We start from the raw sequence: 19,367 nt of genomic DNA on the forward strand, positions 1-19,367 counted from the left end.
CTTGTCCAAGCGGGGCAGCTGCCCTGCTCCCAGGCGGCTGTGCCAAATTCCTGCCGAGCAGCCGACCTCCCCGGGCACAGGGTCTGCATCCCCCGGGGCTGCTGTCAGGGCAAACACCGCTTCTCCTGGGGGGAGAGAGGATTTTACATCCACTGCAACAGGGTGATGTTCTCCCTGGGGAGATGTTCTCCCTCTCAGTCCTGGTGATCGATCCTTCCTTTAATTTTTTGCCTCTTCTACCTTCATCTCCTTTAACTCCTTAAAGACCACCCCAAAATGAAATGATAATAAGGACGTGCTCCAGGAGAGCCCCAAGAGGCCGTGTGGCTGCAGGGGGGGGTCAGAGGGAACACCGACCCTTTCCTGAGACACCCGATGGTGGTGGTGCAGACACAAAGAGTGCATGGAGAGACCTGGGGGAGGAGGACAAGGTGGGCCACCCCTCAGGACACCCCAGGGCAGAGCAGCCCGAGGAGTGCCCACCACTGCCACGTGTCCCATGCACAGCCCCAAGAGTGGGGCACTGCACACGTGTACGAGGCCCTGTAGGCACTGCAGGCCTCCTGCCCTGCCTTGGCACCCCCCGAGCAAACCCCTCTCTTCCCCGGCAGCTGCTGCTGGAGGGGAAGCGGTTAACACGGTGCCTTGCCCTTCCTGCCCGGGTGACTCAGAGCTGCAGCAAGAGGCGGCAGGACCGGCTGCGGAGCGCAGGGCTGGACGGACCTGCTGCACCGAGCAGAGCGCCGCACGGGCAGGCACACGCACGCACCGTGCACGCCAGCCCCGCGCCCGTCCGCTGGCGAGGATCAAGCAGAAGCAAAGTTCGTGGCGATACACCCCCGCACGCAGGGGGTTGCGACGGCGCGGAGAAGCCCTGCAGCCTCAGAGCTATTTATCCTTCCTGTCCCTGCTCCCTCGCCGCCTTGTTATTAGGTGTCTGCTCTGGGGCTGGCAAAGTAATCAGTGTTCCCTGTCTCGTGTCACCGAGCCGCGGCTGTCTGCGGGCTGCCCTCCTGTCACCTGCTCTCTCTCCAGCCTAATGCGCCCATCAGTCACCGTCCCCTGGGAGCCGGGAGGAAGGCAGCCAGGGCCCCCTCCTGCCGCGCTGCCACGCTGGCACTGTGGCGGCAGCGTCCTCCTGGCAGCAAGCAGCGGGGCCTGCTCTGCAGACAGCAGCGCAGAGGTTGGAAACAAAGGGGCACTTCTGCAAGGTAACAGCCAGACGATGAGGATGGGACATGGGGCAGGGACACGGCACCGCTGCAGGACACGGGTCGGTCCTGGCCCAGCCCTGTCCCCTGGGATGTGGCAGCCCCCACACTGGCAGGGTGAGGATCTGAGGGCAGTACAGGTGTCCTGGGGCTTGCATGGGTTGTGCTTCCTGGTCCTCACCCCCTCTGGGACCCCACCAAGGCTTGGGGACATGCGGGGGCTGCCAGACGTGCACCTGGGCGATCCCCGTGACAAGTACCAGCAATGCAGACAAACACCCCTGGGACCCAGGTGGATGGCAGACAGCTATTTTTCTCTGTGTCTGAGCTGAACCTCCAAGCAGGCTTTGGCCTGGAGAGGCTGCCAGCTTGGCCCCTGCTCTGTGGGTCCACAGTTTTGGGGGAAGCAGAGGCTAAATTCCAGCAGAGCCGGTGATGCTGGTGGCCAGCAGCGAGGGGCTCGGTGACAGCTCCTCCCGTCGGGCTCCTGCTCCGCGTCGCTCCAGCCTTCCCATGCCACCTGCATATGAATGAAGGGAAAATAGGACATCAATTACTCCGGTCAGAAATGGAAATGGTATTTCAGACGGGCTGGGAGGGCCCCTGGGTGCCGGCTGGACACACCTCTAACTGCTGGGTAGTAAAGGAGAGCAAAATGCTAATTGAAAGGGCCCAGAGTTACAGCCCCCAGTCCCGAGCTGCTGCCTGGGAAAGGAGCAGGTATAAGCGCTGTGATGGCAAGGGAAAGGCCACCCAGCCCCTGTGCCACGCTGTCCCCAGGCCCTGGGGCTGGGGACACACTGTAGGGAGCCCCCCCTGGGCCTCTGGGATGACCCCCCAGGAGCAGGGTCAGGGCCAGCCCAGGAGGAGCGATGGGTGCAGGATGTGACACCGCAACCCCGGCACCGCTGGGTCTTAAAACATTGCCCTCTAATAAATTGGGAAATGATCTTTAAAAGAATCCTCTTGGCAAGGCTGGAAGTGGGTTTTGAAGTGGTCAGAGCATTTTGTTTTGACTTCAATGTTCCAACTAACAGGAAAAATAATGGAATTCCAATGAAATTCCTGGACCTTGCAGTATGTTTTCATAATTATTCACAAAACATGTTGATGAAACAGATACGTTTCCAAAAAAGCCGCTCTAAAGTGCGGGATCAGCGTTCCCTGATGACAGCTCTCCCTTGGAAAGATTTGGGTCAGCTCGCAGAAATGCCTGTACTGCTCAGCCAGCCAGGGTGGGCCCGTGCCCCCCGCACCCTTCACTCATCTTTCCCCTATTCCTGGCTTTTAAGGGCAGGGGCAGAGTTGTCTCAGCCCCTAGGCCACTGGCCCGTCCTGCTGCTCCGCTCCGGGGGAGGAGATGCTGGAGAAGCTGGCGGTAAGGATTTTTCTCCCCTCTCTGCCAGGCAGCGGGAGGCTCTGGGGCCATTCCCAGGACGGCAGCCCTCGCCTTGCCCAGCTCTGCGTGTTGGGGCTGCCTCAGCGGGGAGCGTGCCTGCCTCTTTGAAAACCCACAAGCGTTGCCTCAGCTTGCAGGCAGCCGGCGGCCGGGAGCCTCCCGGGGCTGTGCCTGCGCAGGCTGGGACAGGATCCCCGCTTGCAGTGGCCAGATGAGGTGTGGGCAGGAGGGATGACCTCCCCCTTGCTGGGATTCCTGGAGCTGGGCCGCATCGGCCTCAGATATCCACCAGCTCCGTGGGTCAGTGAGCTCAGGAGGGAATTGGGACCCCCCATTCCCTGCAGGTTGCTTGGATGAGGACAGGCGCAGCTTGGCTTTGGCTGGTGGCACCCGCTGCCCGCGCTGTCCCAAGGCGGGGCTGGTGCTGAGCTCTGGGCCAGGGCTGGGCAGAGTCCTGGCCTCTCCTCCTTACCCCCAAAAATATTGGGGGGAACCTCGCCTGTGGCTGGGAGAGGTGGCTGTGGGTCCATGCGGAGCTCTCCTGATGGCACGGACAGGGAGACACGTCCCAAACGCACCCTGATCCTCCTGGAGGGCAGGGGAAGGGCCACGGCGATGGTAACCAGGCACCCTGTTTGTTTGGGTGCAGTGCCCATACGGGATGGGAAAAGGATGTGAGCTGACACAGGGATTAGGGAGTATCTGCTCACCGTTTCCCACACCAAATACACCCTTCCAGTTAACAACAGCTCTCGATGACTTCTTACACCTTGGATATGGAACACACAGAAACAGGATTACGGTCACGGGGCGGGGACTGGAAAGTAAAACTCGGTAATGAAGCGGCTTGAAATGGCACAAGGTGTATGGGATGTTCTGCGTGCCAGTGGGGGGTGAGGAGGGCAGCACTCACTGTTCGGGAGAAGCTGCACCCAGAGCATTTCACCTCTGTGCTGGCTGCCGGAGCCCTCAGCAGCCCCGGGAGGAGGGCAGCACCCAGCAGGACGTGGTTGTGCTCCGTGCCTGCCCCCACGGGGACTTTTGGGAAGGATGCTCATGATGGTTCGGTGGGACTGGTGCAGAGGCTCAGGGTCCCTGGCCCCACGGGTGGCAAATGCTGCTTGTCCTGGGTGTGCAGCTCTGCCCCAGGACTCTGCAGACACCCCTCAGCATGGGGATGTTGGGATCCCACCAGCAGCACCAAGGACGTGCCCGAACTTCAGCCTGGGAGAGTTCCCAGCCAGAGGGAGCATTTCCAGCTCGGCCTCCTTGGGGTCCCTCGTGCCAAACTCCATCCCACACGACACGGAGCCCTTCTTCTCCTCTCTCCGGCTCCACGAGCAGTTTCCCTGCCCCACGTCAGCACCATGGGCTGCTCTCAGAGCTGGCCGGTGCCTTGCAAGGGCTGGCAGCCAGGAGCAGGCGCTGGCATGGGGAGCCAGGGCACCTCACCTCCGGTGATTAATTATCCCCTGAGCCTGCTGACTCCTTCACCTCCAGACATAATTCAAAGTCTTGAAAAAAAAATCTGTGTTTTTCTTCTCCCTGTACCATTTAATTAGTTACACATGTCCCCAGGACTGTATTTTTTCGTGGTGCACTCGGAAAATTAGCAGGAAGCGGTGATAAGATTTCCTCATTACCTGCTGCTCTCTGCCGCTCGCTGCTCGTCCCCTGGTCGGGGGGACCTGGCTGTCCCCAGGGGCTCGGGGAGACACAGCTGGGTCTGGCTGCTTGAGAGTCACTGCTCAGGGGCTGCTGCCTCTCCTGTTGCACGGAGGGGACCAGAGGGCACCACTGCCACCCCTGGATGCCTGCTGGCAGCGACACCGGTGCCCCATCGGCCCCGCGGTGCCCGCCAGCAGGGCAGCTGCTCCTGCACAGACCCGTCCCCGCACCCCGGATCCTGGCCACAGCCTTTGGAGCCAGCCCAGCTGTGCTTGCTCAGGATATTCTGCTCTTTGCCAGCGCTCTGAATGCCGTGGTTCCCGTCCAAAAAACACAAGACCAAATACAAACAGGGGGGAAGCGCAGACTGCCTTGCAGCCCTGTCACCAGGGTGGGTGCCATGAATTCCTCCAGAGCAAAATCTCTGTTTGGAGCTTTCCTTGCAGAGCATAAAGGAAGGAATCCGGCCTGTCAGGATGAGGGGTTAGCAAAGTCCCAGCAAGGAAATATTTGCTTTAAAGGAGGAGATCAAAGTCCTCCAGCCTGGCCCTCCTCCCTGCTGCCACCGATGGGGCCAGCACGTGCCAAGTGTCCCACGTGCTGCCACTGGCACTCAGGGCAGGGGACAGTGGGGTGGTGGCCAGCCTGCTGCACGTCCTCCCTGCTGCTGTGTGCTGCCAGCCTGTGCTGGGACCCTCCCACACCTTGGGAGAGGTGACCCTGCACCGCTGTCCTCTCTTGAGGGGTCCCAGCCCTGCTGCTGGGTGTTGGTGGGAGATGTTCCTCGTGGTCATGGCTGCATCTGCTGCCTCGAGGCCTCACCAAGCCCATGCTCTCCCAGGAACCCAGCCTGCAATGCCAGGGGGTGGATGAAGCCCAACAGGGTTGCCAGGTCCTACGGATCCCTCTGTGCCCAAGGGGATGTGGCGGGTAATAGGGCTTTCAGGGAGCAGTTGGGATATAGGGTCTTAAAAAAAAAAAGGAAATGAACCTCCCCAACAACTTGCTGTTGCCCAGTCCCATGCGTGGTGGAGCTGCCAGGCTGCTTCGGGAAAGGGAGCAGGAAAAGGAGGGGGAGAGAAGCTCACACAAAGCGGGGATTTATGGTCACCAGCGACAAGTGCGACGGGCTTGCAGAGACCTCCGGGTTTTATGAGCAATGCTTTAGAGCTGACTGGCTGCTTAAATAAGTCTGTGCTAATCCCTGGCACAGTGTATCCAACTCAAATTGGAAAAGAAAAAGGGTGAGCGGGAAGACAGGGGGAAAATGGGAGCATAAAACATGTTTTACATCGTGTCAGTGGTGTACGTAATTTACGGCAATATTCTGTTGAACAAACACCGGAGGCACCCAGCACAGAGGGGGTGGCGTGGGAGGAGGAGCTGGAGCCGGCTGAGGGCTCTCGCCCGGGTGCAAAGGGACGGGCACGGCGCAGGGCGGTGCGGGTGCACCGGGAGCTGCCTCACTTGCCGTGCTGGGACAGGGACAGGGGATGGCTGGTGGCACCGTGCCCGCAGCAGGGCAGTACCGGAGGAGGTTTCCCCACAGGTTCTTCCTGCTTTTCACCTTCCTGCTTGACTCTGCCCTTTTTGGGGCAAAAAGGGGCAGAGAAAGAGGGCCAGGGAACCCACTGTCACTATGACACAGTGCTGTCACTGCAGGGCGCGCGGGATGCAACACCTGGGGGTCCTTGATGGGGTATGAGGGGACAGCCCTGCACAGGCATGGGTAGATTTAGGGAATTTCATGTCCTCAGGCCAGCCAGCAGCAGCAGCTCCCATGGCTGCTCCCCTTCATCTGCCCGTGGCAGGGGACCCCGCACACCCCGAGCACCACCAGGGATCACCGTGCTGATGGCAGCAGCAGCGGGTTTGCTGCAGGGGCTCCCAGAAGCCAGGATTCCTGCAGAAAGGGATCTTCCTTCTCCATCCTCTTCTCCATTAGCATTGCTGGAGCAAGGGTGGGGTGGATGTGGGGCCCTGCCTGGTCAGAAGAAGAGCATCTCTGGCAGGATAGCGAGGCTGTGCCTCCCGAGGGGTGAGGGCTGCCCTGTGCTGGCCTCCCCTGGGCGCTTGCTGCTGTGGTGCCAACATCTCCGTAACCTCTCCCCGTGCCGCCTTTCCTGGTGGTTCTGCATGAAGCACGGTTAAGGAGATGCTCTTTTCTCACCTCCAGCAGAAGCCCTGCTCCCCTGGGAGCCCTGCTCCCCTGGGAGCCACCAGCCCAGCCGTGGAGCTGCCAGCACAGCAGGACACGGGGCCAAGGAGCCAGGCCCTGGCCGGGGAAGGAAGATCCGTGTTGTGGCTTCCTGCCTTGAGAAATGTTTGCTTTCACTCACCAAGGTCTCTCGCCTGGCTCCTGCACGGCAGCCCGGCAGCCTGAGGCTACCAGGAAATTTATTAGACTTGTAAAACTTCAGGGCTCAAATCTAATTGTCTCCATCTCCCCCAGATCCCTGGAGGGAAGCTCTTTGATTTAAACCCCAATTCCGAACTGAGCCAGCGCGTCAGCACTCGGCGCTCCAAGTCAAAGAGCAATTTGTGCAAGGGCCAAAGGATAATTACAGCCCCTTCGTGCGGGGGTCGGGAACCCAGGGAGCAGCTCGTGTCCGGACAGAGGTACCCTCCTCGCTCGAGCCCCTCGTGTCCATCTCCCTGAAATTCCCCTCTTGGGGTACAGCTCAGAGGGGTGCTGGGTCAGGGCGGCAGCAAAGGGCAGAAACGTGGAGCTGGTTCTGCAGAGACACCCTGGAGGTGAACAACAGCCCAACAGACGTGGGCTCTGCTCACATGGCTGCAAGCCCCGGAACTTGCAGAGGATCACAGAAACGAGTTTAATGGGAGAGAAGTTGCTTTAATCTCACAAGGACTTCCAGCTGAGCCGGGCTTTGCGTGGCGATACAAAGCAGCACCTGCTGGGTGGGAGGTGCAGAAGTGGCCAAGTGCTGGGAGGCTGGATGGGAACGGAGAGTGGCTCAGAAATGGGGGGCTGGAGGCCTGTTTTTCCCTCTTTGCAGAGAGAGGTGGAGGTCAGGAGCTGCAGGTGGGTTGGGGACCTTTTCCTTGCAGAAATGTCCTCAACTATTTTTGGAAGAGACCTGCCTGGGACCGATGCCTTCCCTTTGGGATGGAGGAGCTTCATGAGTTAGCTGGGGGGTCTGGAGGGAGGAAGAGCTGCTGCCAGGAGGAAGGCTTTGTTGGATCCAGGGTGCCAGGAAAGAAGGGAATGAGAAAGCAGTTGCTGCAGTGGGGGTTGAAGGTTTTGGTACGGAAAAGATACACGAGCTTGCCTGGCCACAGATGAAGATAGTGGGAAGGCTGAGATGGGTAACATGGCCTCACCCTGCCCCTCACCCTCTGACTGTCCACTGGGGTATTTGGGGTGGCCCGTCGTCATCCCCCAGAGACCTCAGGGCAGCTGGCCCTCCCCAAAAGCAGGGTAAGGGATGGAGGAGAGGATGCTCCGCTGCAGCCTCAGCCGGCTGTGGGAGCTGGGAGGTTGTTGCCTGACGCAGCTTCATCGCGGCAAATTTTAACCTCACGTAGATTTTGCAGCTCTGCTTGTGGCCTGCCTGGCACTGGGAAATGTGCTTACTTCAGCAGCCCCTTTCTTCTTTCTTTTATTCTGTTTTTAAAGAATAACTTTGTTTTCCTCTTCAGGAGCAAAATTTCACATGAGCAGCCTCGGCAGGGCAGCCGGGCTGAGCAGGTTCGTGCCTGGGGACATGCAGCAGGGCTCTGCCCTCTCCTTGTGCTTGTCCCAGTCCCTGTCCCCATCCCTGTTCCTGTCCCCATCCAGGCAGCGAGCACTCGGCCCAGGCAGGGGTGCAGAGCCCATCGAGGAGGCTGCTGCAGGGAAAGGACCATCTATGCAGCTCAGCCAGGCAGGGCCAGCTCCTCCAAGTCCTGCTGGAGAAGAATAATGTCTTCTCTCCACCCAAGTCTCCCATGTTCTTGGTGCTTGCTCTCCAGCACATCGGTGCACCCAGAGGAGCAGCTGAGCTCGAGGAGAGGCTGAAGGCTGGCTGCCAACGGGGGATGCTGAGCGCAGAGTCCTGGGGAGCGGGGCTGCTGCTCCTGGTGGCTCGGGGCTCGGCAGACCGAGGAGGGGAAGGAGCCCACGTGGGGTGAGCATCCGAATCTAAACTCGCAGCCTTCCCCAGCTTCTGGATGCCTGCTACTCGCAATCTGCTCACAGGCAATTTGCAAATAAGAAAGGAAGTTTAAATTCAGTCACCAGAAATAGCTCATTTCTGGGTTTGCAAGTTGTCTGGGAGCTGCTCGCAGTTTTGTCATTTGCAGTTGGGTTAAAAAAAAAAAAAAAGAAAAAGCAAAATCCGAAGGAGACAGAAAGCAGAAGTCTGGCTGGGGAACAGAGCTGAGCTTTGCGGTAGGGGACGGGGGGATGCTCTGGGCTAAAGCACCTCGGAGCTGTGGTCCCCGAGGTGCTGTGCTGGGGGGGAGGCGAAAACAGCCCCTCCCTGGCCAGCTCTGGCCTGGCCATCGCTGCGGGGAGCTTTGCTGAGCCTCTCATTAACGGAAATAAATGGACAGGGTGCAGTGAGTGGATCAGGGCAGATTTATGGGGAGGGATTAAAAGAACTAAATAGACATAGTTTGGTGAAGAGACGTTTAAAGGAAAGGGCATGTGTGTATAGGGAGGGAGTGAAAAGTATAATAACAGTCTATAAATATTTGAAGGTGTAGGCACCAAGAAGCAGATTGATTTATTCCTGGCGATGTAAATGGGATGCAGTTAGAGAGGGAAGGATACACCACGGGGAGAAGCCGCGGATGTTTCCCTGCGGAAGGAGCAGGGACCCCATCAGAACGCGCAGGGGAAGGCAGGTTTGGCCCAGGTGGCATCCTGTGCTCTGGCTCTGTGCCACTACGGGTCCTGGCCCCCCGTACCCGACCAGGGACACCAGGACACCCCCCCAGTGTCACATTCCCGGCCGAGCACGGCGCCGGGTGCCACAGCCCGGCTGGCAGCGCCGCGAAGGCGACAGATGGGAGCGAGGAAGGCTCGCTCCGCTGGTGCCAGGGTGAAAATGGCTCAGCTGCAGATGAATATTTCCAGAAGCCCCTTCTTCCTTGGTCGGTAATTACGAGCAGATTTTCTTGTGGATAAAAGGGAGGCTGGTTTCAAGAAAGAAATGACCCCGTGTGGGAAGAACTGATTCTTCTTGGAGAAGATGGTGCCTCGAGTGAGTTTAACTCTTCTGCTTCCTCCAGGCACGAGCGGATTCGCTGCGTCCAAATCCCCGTCAGCCAGCTCCTGCAACCTGCAGCCGTTCGGTGCAGGCGTGGAGATCTGCTACGAAACACCGCGGCCCTCGTGGCAGCCTGCGAGTCGGGAGGGCTGGGCTCCGCCTCACCAAAATCACCTCCCGTCTGCCAGGAACGGCAAGGAAAATTTATGAAACGGACGTGAAAGGCAAACAGGGCCTTGGAAGTTTTCCCCGGCGTGAGAGAAGCTCTTGAAGTTTATTCACATAACAGCCATCTTATTAAAGAGTGTCTTGGAGAACTTTGAACAGCTTTCTATATGGAAACAAATCTGCCTCTATAGCAGCAGTTTTCTGTGTTTCTTTTGATAACGATAATGATCTTACATTTCTGTGCTGCCTTTCATCTTGCCGGATCTTAATGAGCTTTACAGACAAATGTGCAAGCTATACGCAAAGATCAATTCGCCCAACAATGACACGCAGCCGCGGCTGGGGTGGATGTGGCAGGTGTTTACACAGCCTGCTGCAGAAGCATTTCAGGCAGGAACGGAGGGGATTGGGTTTTGTTTTGATTTTTGTTATTTATTGAAAATGCAGGCAGCATTTTAGAGAAGCAGAAGTTGGCAGGCTAGAATTTGGCCGGGACAACAAAGTTGTCTCCCTGTCTTTCCTCTTGGAGCTGTTCCTCCTTTCAATACATATTTCACCCTTCCCGGTGCCAGGGAAGGGATCGCTTCCCAATAGCTAACGCTCCTGCCTGGCATGGAGGCGGACAGCTTCAGCGCTCCGCTAAATATTTAATGTGTTTCATAGGAGGGGGACAGTGCCAAGAGGAGAGCGCCGTGCCAGGGCGCTGATGGCCAGCGCCCACAGTGCTCAGCCGAGCAGAGGCTGGGACAGAGCTGCATCCATCCCAGCCACCCTCAGCACCGCCTGCCTGTGGGTTTGCTCCCATTGTTCCCATTATTTCACCTGAAAACCCCGAGTGATGCTGTGGGCACAGAGCTGGTCCCTCGTCGGCAGCTCCCGTCCCTGGCAGGGTCTTTCTGGCAGCCGTGGTGTTCAAGGGTAGGGGCATCACCTTGAAGGCAGGATGCTGCCTGTCCGGACCCTCATCTATTCCCAGCCCATCAGGCCAAATTTAACGTTGCGGTGAGGAGCAGCGGTCCCTGAGCTGAGCACTTCTCCTCCCCATCCATCCAGGGCGTCATTTATCTCCTTCCCACCGCAGCTGAGCCGAGGAGGCAGCCTTCACGCGAGAGGACGAGGCAGGAGCTGGGCGCATCCTAAGTGCCCCCAGCTTCTGTTTGGAGCCAATATGCTGAATAATGGTCACAGGCCAAGGAGAAAGCTGCTGCTGTTATTACTCAGGTGTCACTTGCGGACCTGTGTCGCTGAGGCTTGCCACCCCCTCCTTCTCCTCCTGTCTGAGCATCTCCTGCCAAGAAGTCGCTGCTCCTTCCCATCCTGCTGGTGCTGTATCTGTGCGGCACATTCACTGTGCTTCTGGGGACGTGCCACCCTGGTCAGCTTGTGGCCCTCCTGGGGACATGCCACCTTGGCAGGCTGCGGTCCGTCGGTTCACAAATTTTTTAAGCCACTTGTGGTTTCTGGGGAAGCAAATTCCTTTCCTCTCCTCTGTTTCTTTTCCTCTCAGGCTGACCACTCCTGATAGCCCTTTTATCCTCCTGGATCTCCATTTTCACCTTTTTGTTTTTGTTTTTGTTTTGCCTTTGCTTAAGTTAACCCTTCCTGTGCTGCTTGGAATTTGTGCAGCCGTGCTGGCTCGGTGTGTTTTATTTTAATAGCACTCCTTGCCGTACGCTAGCTGGCTGCCTCAGTGCAGTGCCCCCGGTAATGTCTGTGCCACAACAGCCCATAGCAGGAGCATCCCCCCGGAGCTTTCTCAGGTCGTGCCTCACTCCCTTGCTCACTCCTGAGGATTTCAGCTCGCTGCAGCGTGAACGAATGGATCTGGGTTTAAATCCAGAGCAAGGTCCCTGCTGTGCATGGTGGCAACAGAGAGCAGCAGAGGGGAGCCGGAGGCACCCTGGTGGGTTTTTCCCCCGCGGTACAGACACTGGCACAGCACCGTCCACCCTGTGCCTGGCAGGAAAGCCGTAATCTCCCTCCATCCTCAGAAACCTCCAGGAGAGATTGATGGAAGCCCAGGTCAGCCATTAGTGACCGCTGCATAAATCACCCTCATTAGCCGAGCTCCCTTGGCAAGGCGTGCTGATGTATGGGCCTGCTACGTCTGTGAAGCATTAAAAAATCACGGCTGCATACCTGGGACAGCCGAGGATCCCTGCTGCACGAGCACCTTGTCTGCAGGAAGGGATGGATTCTCCTTCTGGCCCTTCCTTTTGTTGTCTGCAAGTTTTTATCCCTGCCCTGAACCACTTTTTTTTTTTTTTATCAATTCCAGACTGTTTGGGGCTGGCTACTGAGATGATTAACAGAAGCAAAGGGGAACCCACCTGGGGTGGCAGCTCTCAAAGAGGGGAAGTGCCCTGAGCCTGAGCAGACATCCAGCCCTCCGCAGAGCCAAAGGCGTCGGAGCGAGCTATCGTGAGAGCATTTCCCAGCGGCAGGGCTGTGGGAAGCCTCTGGCTTTCTGTCTGCTCATCTGGAGGCCTGACACGGCACATGCTGCCGGGTCCTGCTGTAGCCAGGCATGTGCGCTGCCTGCTCCCCTTCCCCTGGAAGAAAATCCAGGCCCCGCTCTGCAAGGCAGGGTCGGACCTCACCTAGGTGCAGCGTGTCTGGCGGGTGTCCTGGGGCTGCGGTGGGGCGATGTGCTGGCATCGTGGGCTTTGCTCAGCGACGTTTTGCCAAGGAAACCCTGAGTATGTAAGGTGCTTGTTCGGGACCCTGCACCTCTGTCCTGGTGCCCAGGGCTCGAGTGGTGTGGACACGGCCCAACTTTGGTCTGAAGGAGCGAGGGAAGGGCTGCGGGGGAATGAGCACGTTATATCCATAGGGGTGGGGAAGGCATGGGGGGAGATGAGCTGAATGCTGATAGGAATGAGTGACAATAAGGGACACAAACACTGCTCGTGTGAGGGCTTGTTTCTGGTGGGGATGCTGGAGGGGCCATCTGGGGAGGGCCTGTGGGTTCGGGAACCATCCAGTCCACAACTGGGCTCAAGTGACTGTTTGTATGGTGGTTAACGTGATTGCTGTGGGAAGAGCAGTGGCCCTATGGCTTCTGTGGGTGTCCTGTGCTTGCAGCTGCTGGCTACCACCCAGTAATGGGCAGTGCCACGAAATCAGGCAGTCCGCACAGCCCAAAGCCCCATATTGCCAGGATGAGCTCTCTGCTGCACCAAACGTATATGTGTGGGTAAGTTGTGTAGCGTTTTAAATTGTGATGCCTTTCTAATTAGGGCCTGGAGAGGCTGACGACTGGCAAGAGGCTTTGAACGGGTTGGGTTCGAGTTCACAGCTTGGTGAACCACAGCTGGGTCATGGCACATGGCTGGGGGCTGAGTGCCTGTGGCATGGGCAGGATCCGTGCCGGCCCCCCAGCGCCAGGGGACAGAGCAGTGGGTGGGAGCAGGGGAGCCCCCTGTGCCTTGGCAGCCTCGGGGTGGGCAAAGGGCTCGCGTCGAGCAGCCCAAGGGCAGGGGCTGGGCCGGGGAGATTTTTGTCAGATCCCCGTCCTTGCTGTGCATGTGAGCCGGGCTGTGACTCATGCAGCCCTGCAGGAGCAGATGAGGTGAGGTTGGGTTTAGCCAAATGCTTTCCCCCTGGAAGCAGAGAAGCCTCCCTTCTGCCTTGCCTGCCCGGCTGGTGTCTGTATCATGCTCTAGATGTGGCATCGCCCACCCCAGGAATAGATGTGGTCATACTTGGAGCATCTCGAATGCGCCTCTCCCCGCTGAGCGCGGCTCTGGCAGTGCCACCCGGTAAAAAAGTGCTCTTTGTCTTGGGCTGCTCGTCCCCCCCAGCTCCTGCAGCAGCCAGGTGAATGTCACCGTCCCCTTCTACAGGCAGATAGGGAGCTCACGGCCCGTGGCGAGTCAATGTCAAAGCAAGGGTTGCAGCCTGGAGAGCCAGCCTGTCCGCTCCTCCCCGCAGCATTTATTTCTCTCCGAGCAGCATCCACCCTGCGTGAGAGCAGCGCCATAAAGAACAAATAAAGTGCTGTGCAAGCCAAAGGAAATGGCATCATTTAAAAATATGCACAAGGTTAACGGGCACGGGGACGGCACGGTGCCTGTGGATGGATGGTAGGAGAGCTGGCAGATGAGACCCGAAGGGCTGCAGAAGGTAAGGCTCTACCGGCAAATTCATCCAAGTGCATAAGTCACGAGCGAACCTGGCTGCTTACCCGGTTTAAGGACTGTCCCTGGGCCAGGGCCACAGGTTGTGTTGGTGCTGCCGTGTCCCCAGGGCCTGGGGAGTTCTCCCTGACCCCACACAGATTCATCCCAAGCAATTAGCCAGGAATTATGCAGCTCCGACCCTTCCCCAGCTGGATGAGACGGAGGGGGGGAAGCGCTCCAAGGTGCTCTGGGGCCTCAGTCTCCTGGGACTAAGGAGCAGAATTGACGGATTTTTAGAACATTTAAAAATGTTTGCTCTCTCAGCCCCACCGGCACGGCCTGAGGCACATTGCCTCTCCAAATTAGGCCACTGTCAGGTTTGCCGGCTGAGTGTTGAGTTTCCATTTAATTTTCATCACTGTGTTCACTGACAGCAGCCCGGCGTGGCTACCCGGAGCAGGATACGGAGCACCTGGGCAGAGCTTGCTCTGGCTGCTGGCTGCTGACACCGAGCGCCTGGGAATATTCAGGTGTGTGAGAAGCAGCCGGGATGCTCCTGCAGCCAGGGCTCACGGAGCTGGAGGCAAACCTTAGCTCTGCCACGGCCTTTCTTCAGCTTTGTGGGGAAAGCAGCTCTGCCTTTGGCTTCCTTGGGCAAATATTTTGATTCCCCACACCTCATGTCCAGGTGAATACCCAGGCTTGTCCCTCGTGCAGCCTCATGCCCAGAGCACCAGTGCAGTGCCCAGCAGTGCTCTGCGCTCTCCACGAGCTGCTGGTTGTCTGGGCTGGGGTCAAGTGTTCCTCTGCCCATCCTTGCTCCCCATCTCTGAGATAGGGCTAACGATATCCAGGTGGATTCCTAGAGAGCTCTTTTGTTATAAACAAAGGTTGGCTACAAGGACCACGTGTCCTAGGGTTCTCTGTGTGTGTGCCTGGACTCTTTGTTGGAAATATTTTGCCTTGGCCACGCTTACAAAGAAGAGCTTTCTGTGGCGGCAGCAAAATATGCCTGAAGCTGCAGGTGAGCACCACGGGGGAAAAGGACCATCTAGCAAGGGAAACATTGGTAGAAGGGAGCTCAGACAAGTTTCTGTCACCCAGGGCAGTTTTCCACCCCAGTGCCCAGGCTCTGAGGTGCCATGGACACTGCTCTGGGCTGGTGGCCGAGGGTCTGGTGACGAGGGAGCCATGGGCAGGGGCTGTGTGGGTGATGGGTGGGCTTCCCTCCCCAGCCCCTCGTTGCCTGACCTCCTGCTTCCTCCCCGCCCGGCTCCCCCACCTCACCTCGCTCATGGGAACAGCTGGATGGGACCTAATTTTTGCTTGCCTTTGGAGAACCAGCGGGTCCCGTAGCCAGCAAAAACATTTACAGAAAAAATAGTAATAGATCTGCTTCCCTTTCGTCAGGGTGAGGAGGGGAGCTCTGATGTGGAGGTTTCTTACGCAAGATGAAGGAATTGCTGTCTCTAAAAGGAGAACCCAGCGTGTGAGCAGGCTGAAAGGGTGCTGACACCTCCCAGCCCCCTGGAAGCAGCCCAGGGCTTGTGGGGAAGGCCTCTGGCTTCCTCGGTGGCGCTGGGCTTTCAATGGTTATTCCTCTGAAACCAGTGCTTCTGTTTAGTGGTTTTCCCTTAATAAAAGAAGCTTTCCCTCTGCAAGGATGTCATTGCTGAGGAATTATTGACGGGCCTGGTCTTGACATCCTTCAAAAGTTGTCTGTTCTCCAAGGCCGTGCACATGGACGTGTGAGCTCAGCCTCCCCATGCTGGTGCTCCCCGAGCCCAGGCTCTCCAAGCTGACCCCGTGCCCCCGCCGCTGGGGCTGGCTCCAGGAGTCCTGCATGTCCCCTCCAAAGGCTCTGGTCCTGGGTGGGTTTTGGGGCCACCAGCATCTTGCCGAGGTATTTACGTGTGTGTCTGACCCGGTTCCTGCCGGGTGCGACTCCTGGCTCGGCTCCTGCCAGCCGCACACCGCTGGGACGGGGTCAGCCGAGCCCCAGGCGGGAGGCAGCACCCCCACCGTGCTGGGAAGCGTTGGGAGCATCCTGTGGTTTGGACGACATCCGTCTGTCTGTCTGCCTTGCTCCGGGCCTTCGTGCGGCTGGATTAGTAGCTACACCTCTCCAAGCGTTGACTCAGGCGGGGCTGTCATCTCCAGCAGCCACTGGGCACTGTCGGTGGAAGTGGATTTCAACGCTCATTAATCCCTGGCTGGGTTGGACTCCCTCCTTCGGCTGGTTTTTCCAGGAACCTCATCCAAGCATAATCTCCTCGCTGGTTTGCAGTGGTTTGGCAGCGACTTGTATCCTCCTTCTTCCTCCCCCTTGCCCACTCTTTGCCCTTTCGTTTCTCGGAGCCGTCCCATGTCCTTTAGCTTTCTCTTTTTCTGGTTTCCCTTGGTGACTAGGCACACTGGGAGGGAAACGGGTTTCTTTCCCGGTTTTGACCCTTCTGTGGAGAAGTGGGGGATGAGCTCATTGTGCACCAGAGTTTCAGCTCAGAGGAAGAAGAGGAGCACAAAATGCATCCCAGAAATGCTTGTGTGCATCTCCAGCCCCACGCCCCAGCACCATGTGGGGCATGCACCCACACAGCATTCCCACAACTCAAATCCCCTCGGCCCCCTTACAAGCCCCACTCGCTGCTGCTGCCGCCTCTGCTGCCTCGTGCCAGGCTGGGTCTGGCAGTGCAGAAACCTGCACTGCGCAGCAACGCCCAGGGATTCGAGGGACAAGGAAAGCTCCTGGTTCATGCAACCTGCAAAGGTAAAGCATCCTGCCCTGGCGGAGACATCTCCTTCCAGACAAAGCGCCCTCCCCGGTGATGCCGTCTGTGTTGACCAGAGACCACAACCAAGGAAGAGGACTGGAAACGGGGCGTTTAAATGAAGAGCACAACAAAAAATATTTGTTGGCATCACAGCTGAGGAGGGATGGAGAGCGAGCTGCAAATACTTGTAATGACTCAAATTCCCTTCCCTTGCCTGAGGCTAAGAGCGAGGTAGCTGGGCAAATTTTAAAAGTTGTCAGCATGCCAGACTAGTTTTCTTTTTTCAGAGTTCTCAGTAGCATTAGGTGAGACCTGAAGCGTTCCTCCTGGAAGCAGGGGAAACGCTTCCCCCTTGCGAAGAGAAGCGTCCCGTTGTGCTCTGCAGCTGCCGCTGTTGTGGGGTCAGCCCTCGGGCTGCGGCAGTCACGGCAAGGAGCTGCCCCCATGCACTGCACTGGGGGGGGGGGGGGCAGAGCCACCGGGGAGCCCCGGGTATCTGGGGGGCAAGGAGTCAGCGTGAAATACACAGGGACAACGCACACCCCATCCCCGAACAGGATATTTATTTTTGGCTTTAGGTGACGACGTTCCTGCTTTGGCCCCCTTCCCTCTGTGTTGGAGAATTAATCCCAGAGTGAAAAGCCCAAGCACTGTGTGCTGAAAAGGCCCGGCTCAGTTAAGTCTGGTCTCAGCCTAAATTTGCAAATAGTTTCCATCTCGCTGGAACTGCTGTTTCCAGTCAATGGGGGTTTCGCTCTGGTAACACAGAGTCCCCAAACTGGTTAACAGGAGAGTTCCTGCTCTTCCCTGGTGCTGCTCCGCAGAGAATCCGCCCGCCCTGGAAAAGTTTAAGTCAAGAGTGAATATTTCTCTGCGAGCCTTGCCTAGTTTAAACAATGAATTCTGGGAAGTGCCATGGCATATGTTCTGCAGAAAATCAGAGTAAATGACCACAATGATTCCCTCTGGCTTCATGCTCTGTGAAGCTATTGTTTGCAATGTGTTGCATGGGTGTTTAGCTTGGCCCAGCGTGTCATCCTCTCTCCGTTCTTTGAATAGACTCTGCTGGAGGAACGACTGGAATAAGCCTGTTCTGTATTTGCTTTTGGCATTAATTTTTTTTTGTTTGTTTGTTTATTTCTTAGGGATTATTTTAAGGACCTCAAGGTCTCCGCAGCTCGCGGGGCCGGCCCAGCACATGTGGTGCACGGCTGTTCCCCCCGCCCCAGCCCAGAGCCGTGGCTCAGGAGGTGGAGGGGCCCGGGGGCAGCTCACGTCCACCCTGGTCCCAGCAGGGCCGGGGAAGGCATCGTCCCCGGCTGGCCAGGCCGATTCCCAGCAGCCGGCCCTCCGAGGCTCCGGCAGGACCGCCGGTGCTGGGGAGTCTGGCACGGCCCCAGGCAATCTGCTCCAGCGATTTGCTATCCTTAGAAAGGCTTTTGTAAACACCAATCTGGATCCTTTTTGCTGCAATTTAAGACTATTGTCATCTGCCCCGCCGAGGCAGACACAGCTTGTTTGCTCTGATGTCTGAAGTGCTGTGAGAAACCTCAGCTCTCAGCAGCCCCTGGTCCTGCCCGGCCCCGTGGGGGCACCCACAGGAGGTGGCCCCCCGGGGAACGTCCCCAGCCCACCGCCAGCACCACAGCAATGGGGCAACCCCAACCCGCGCCTGCGGAAGAGGAAACTGGGCTCAAAGAGCCAAAAAGAAAGTTCGGAGCTGTCAGCAAGCCCGCGAGCTCCCACGGGGACCCCAGAGGTTTCTAGGCCTATGATGGCACTAGGAGGAGGTCACGTCTGTCCGGCTGGCAGGATCCAAGCCGGGGGGAAGGTGTGTGATCCCGAGGGCAGGAGCAGGGCTGAGGCTCAGGGTGAGCACGAGAGCAGGGGGCCCCCCGCCAACAGCGAGGGCAAGGAAGGGAAGGAGCAGATGGGGAAAAGGAGGAGCAAGGCAGAGAATGACAAGCGAGCGAGTGGATGTGTAAGAAGGAGCCGGGAGGAGAGCAAGATGGAGAAGGAGCTGTAATTAGGGCAGGTTTAGTATGCATGAATTTTGCTGGGTTTGCAGCAGGAGGCTTGCCCAGCAGCTGCAGAAATGATTTATTACATGCTCACTACATTTGCCCTGTAGGAAGGTAAATAAAATGTACACACCGTCCCATTTACTCAGACAATCGAGGGGATGTGACCTAATTTCTATGTTACTAAAATGTTTTCCTCCCCAGGATTGGACCCCTGGGATGAGGCGAGCGCGCAGTTCCCCCCGCAGAGCTGTACAGGGGATGCATTTATCTCCCGTGCCCTTGTCAGAGGGAGCTGCGAGCATCCCGACTGCTCGCACCCAGCCCTGCCTGCTCCTCCTGCCCCCCGGGGGGCAGCGACCCGTGACAGCACGCTGAATGTGAAGGTGTCGGGCTGAGTGCTGGGGAAATCCACCCGCACCATCTGCACGTCGGGCCGGGCGATGCTCTCCCTCTGACGGCGAGATGAGAGAGGCAGGAGCCGGCATCTGGCTCGCACATCTGCTGGTGCTGCCCGGGCTCGGCACAGCTGGCGGCACCGGGACGGGGCTCGGAGCCGTGCAGGGAGAGCAGAGCCCGTGTGGGTGCAGCAGGGTGAGGAGCACAACGGGGCCTCCTGCACCCAGGATCTGCCCTGCCCGGCACAGCCCAGGCTGCGATCAGTGTTCTGACCCCCAGATGTGCTGAACGTGCAGCATTTGGCAACAAGGTTCCTGTTTCTGCACTTTTTTTCCACCCCTTCTCGTAACCCTGCTCCGGCCTCCCCAGCAGCCCTGGCCATGCTGAGCCGCGGGG

The 19,367-nt window shown here is 58.0% G+C and overlaps 1 long non-coding RNA gene across 3 annotated transcripts; it reads left to right on the plus strand.

Moving 5' to 3' along the window:
• The first annotated feature begins 887 nt into the window (after positions 1–887).
• LOC106042944 (uncharacterized) lies at positions 888–10,491 on the plus strand. 3 transcript variants are annotated; one of them, XR_001211384.3, is made up of 4 exons: positions 6,915–7,321; positions 7,939–7,987; positions 8,078–8,405; positions 9,514–10,491. It is a non-coding gene; the product is annotated as an uncharacterized lncRNA (long non-coding RNA). The 3 variants fall into 3 exon arrangements; XR_010834829.1 differs by lacking the exons at positions 6,915–7,321; positions 7,939–7,987 and adding an exon at positions 888–1,211; XR_010834828.1 differs by lacking the exon at positions 7,939–7,987 and having other exon boundaries at positions 6,917–7,321.
• Positions 10,492–19,367: the final 8,876 nt, after the last annotated feature.

Source organism: Anser cygnoides, chromosome 13, assembly GCF_040182565.1.
Source record: "Anser cygnoides isolate HZ-2024a breed goose chromosome 13, Taihu_goose_T2T_genome, whole genome shotgun sequence".
NCBI lineage: Eukaryota > Metazoa > Chordata > Aves > Anseriformes > Anatidae > Anser > Anser cygnoides.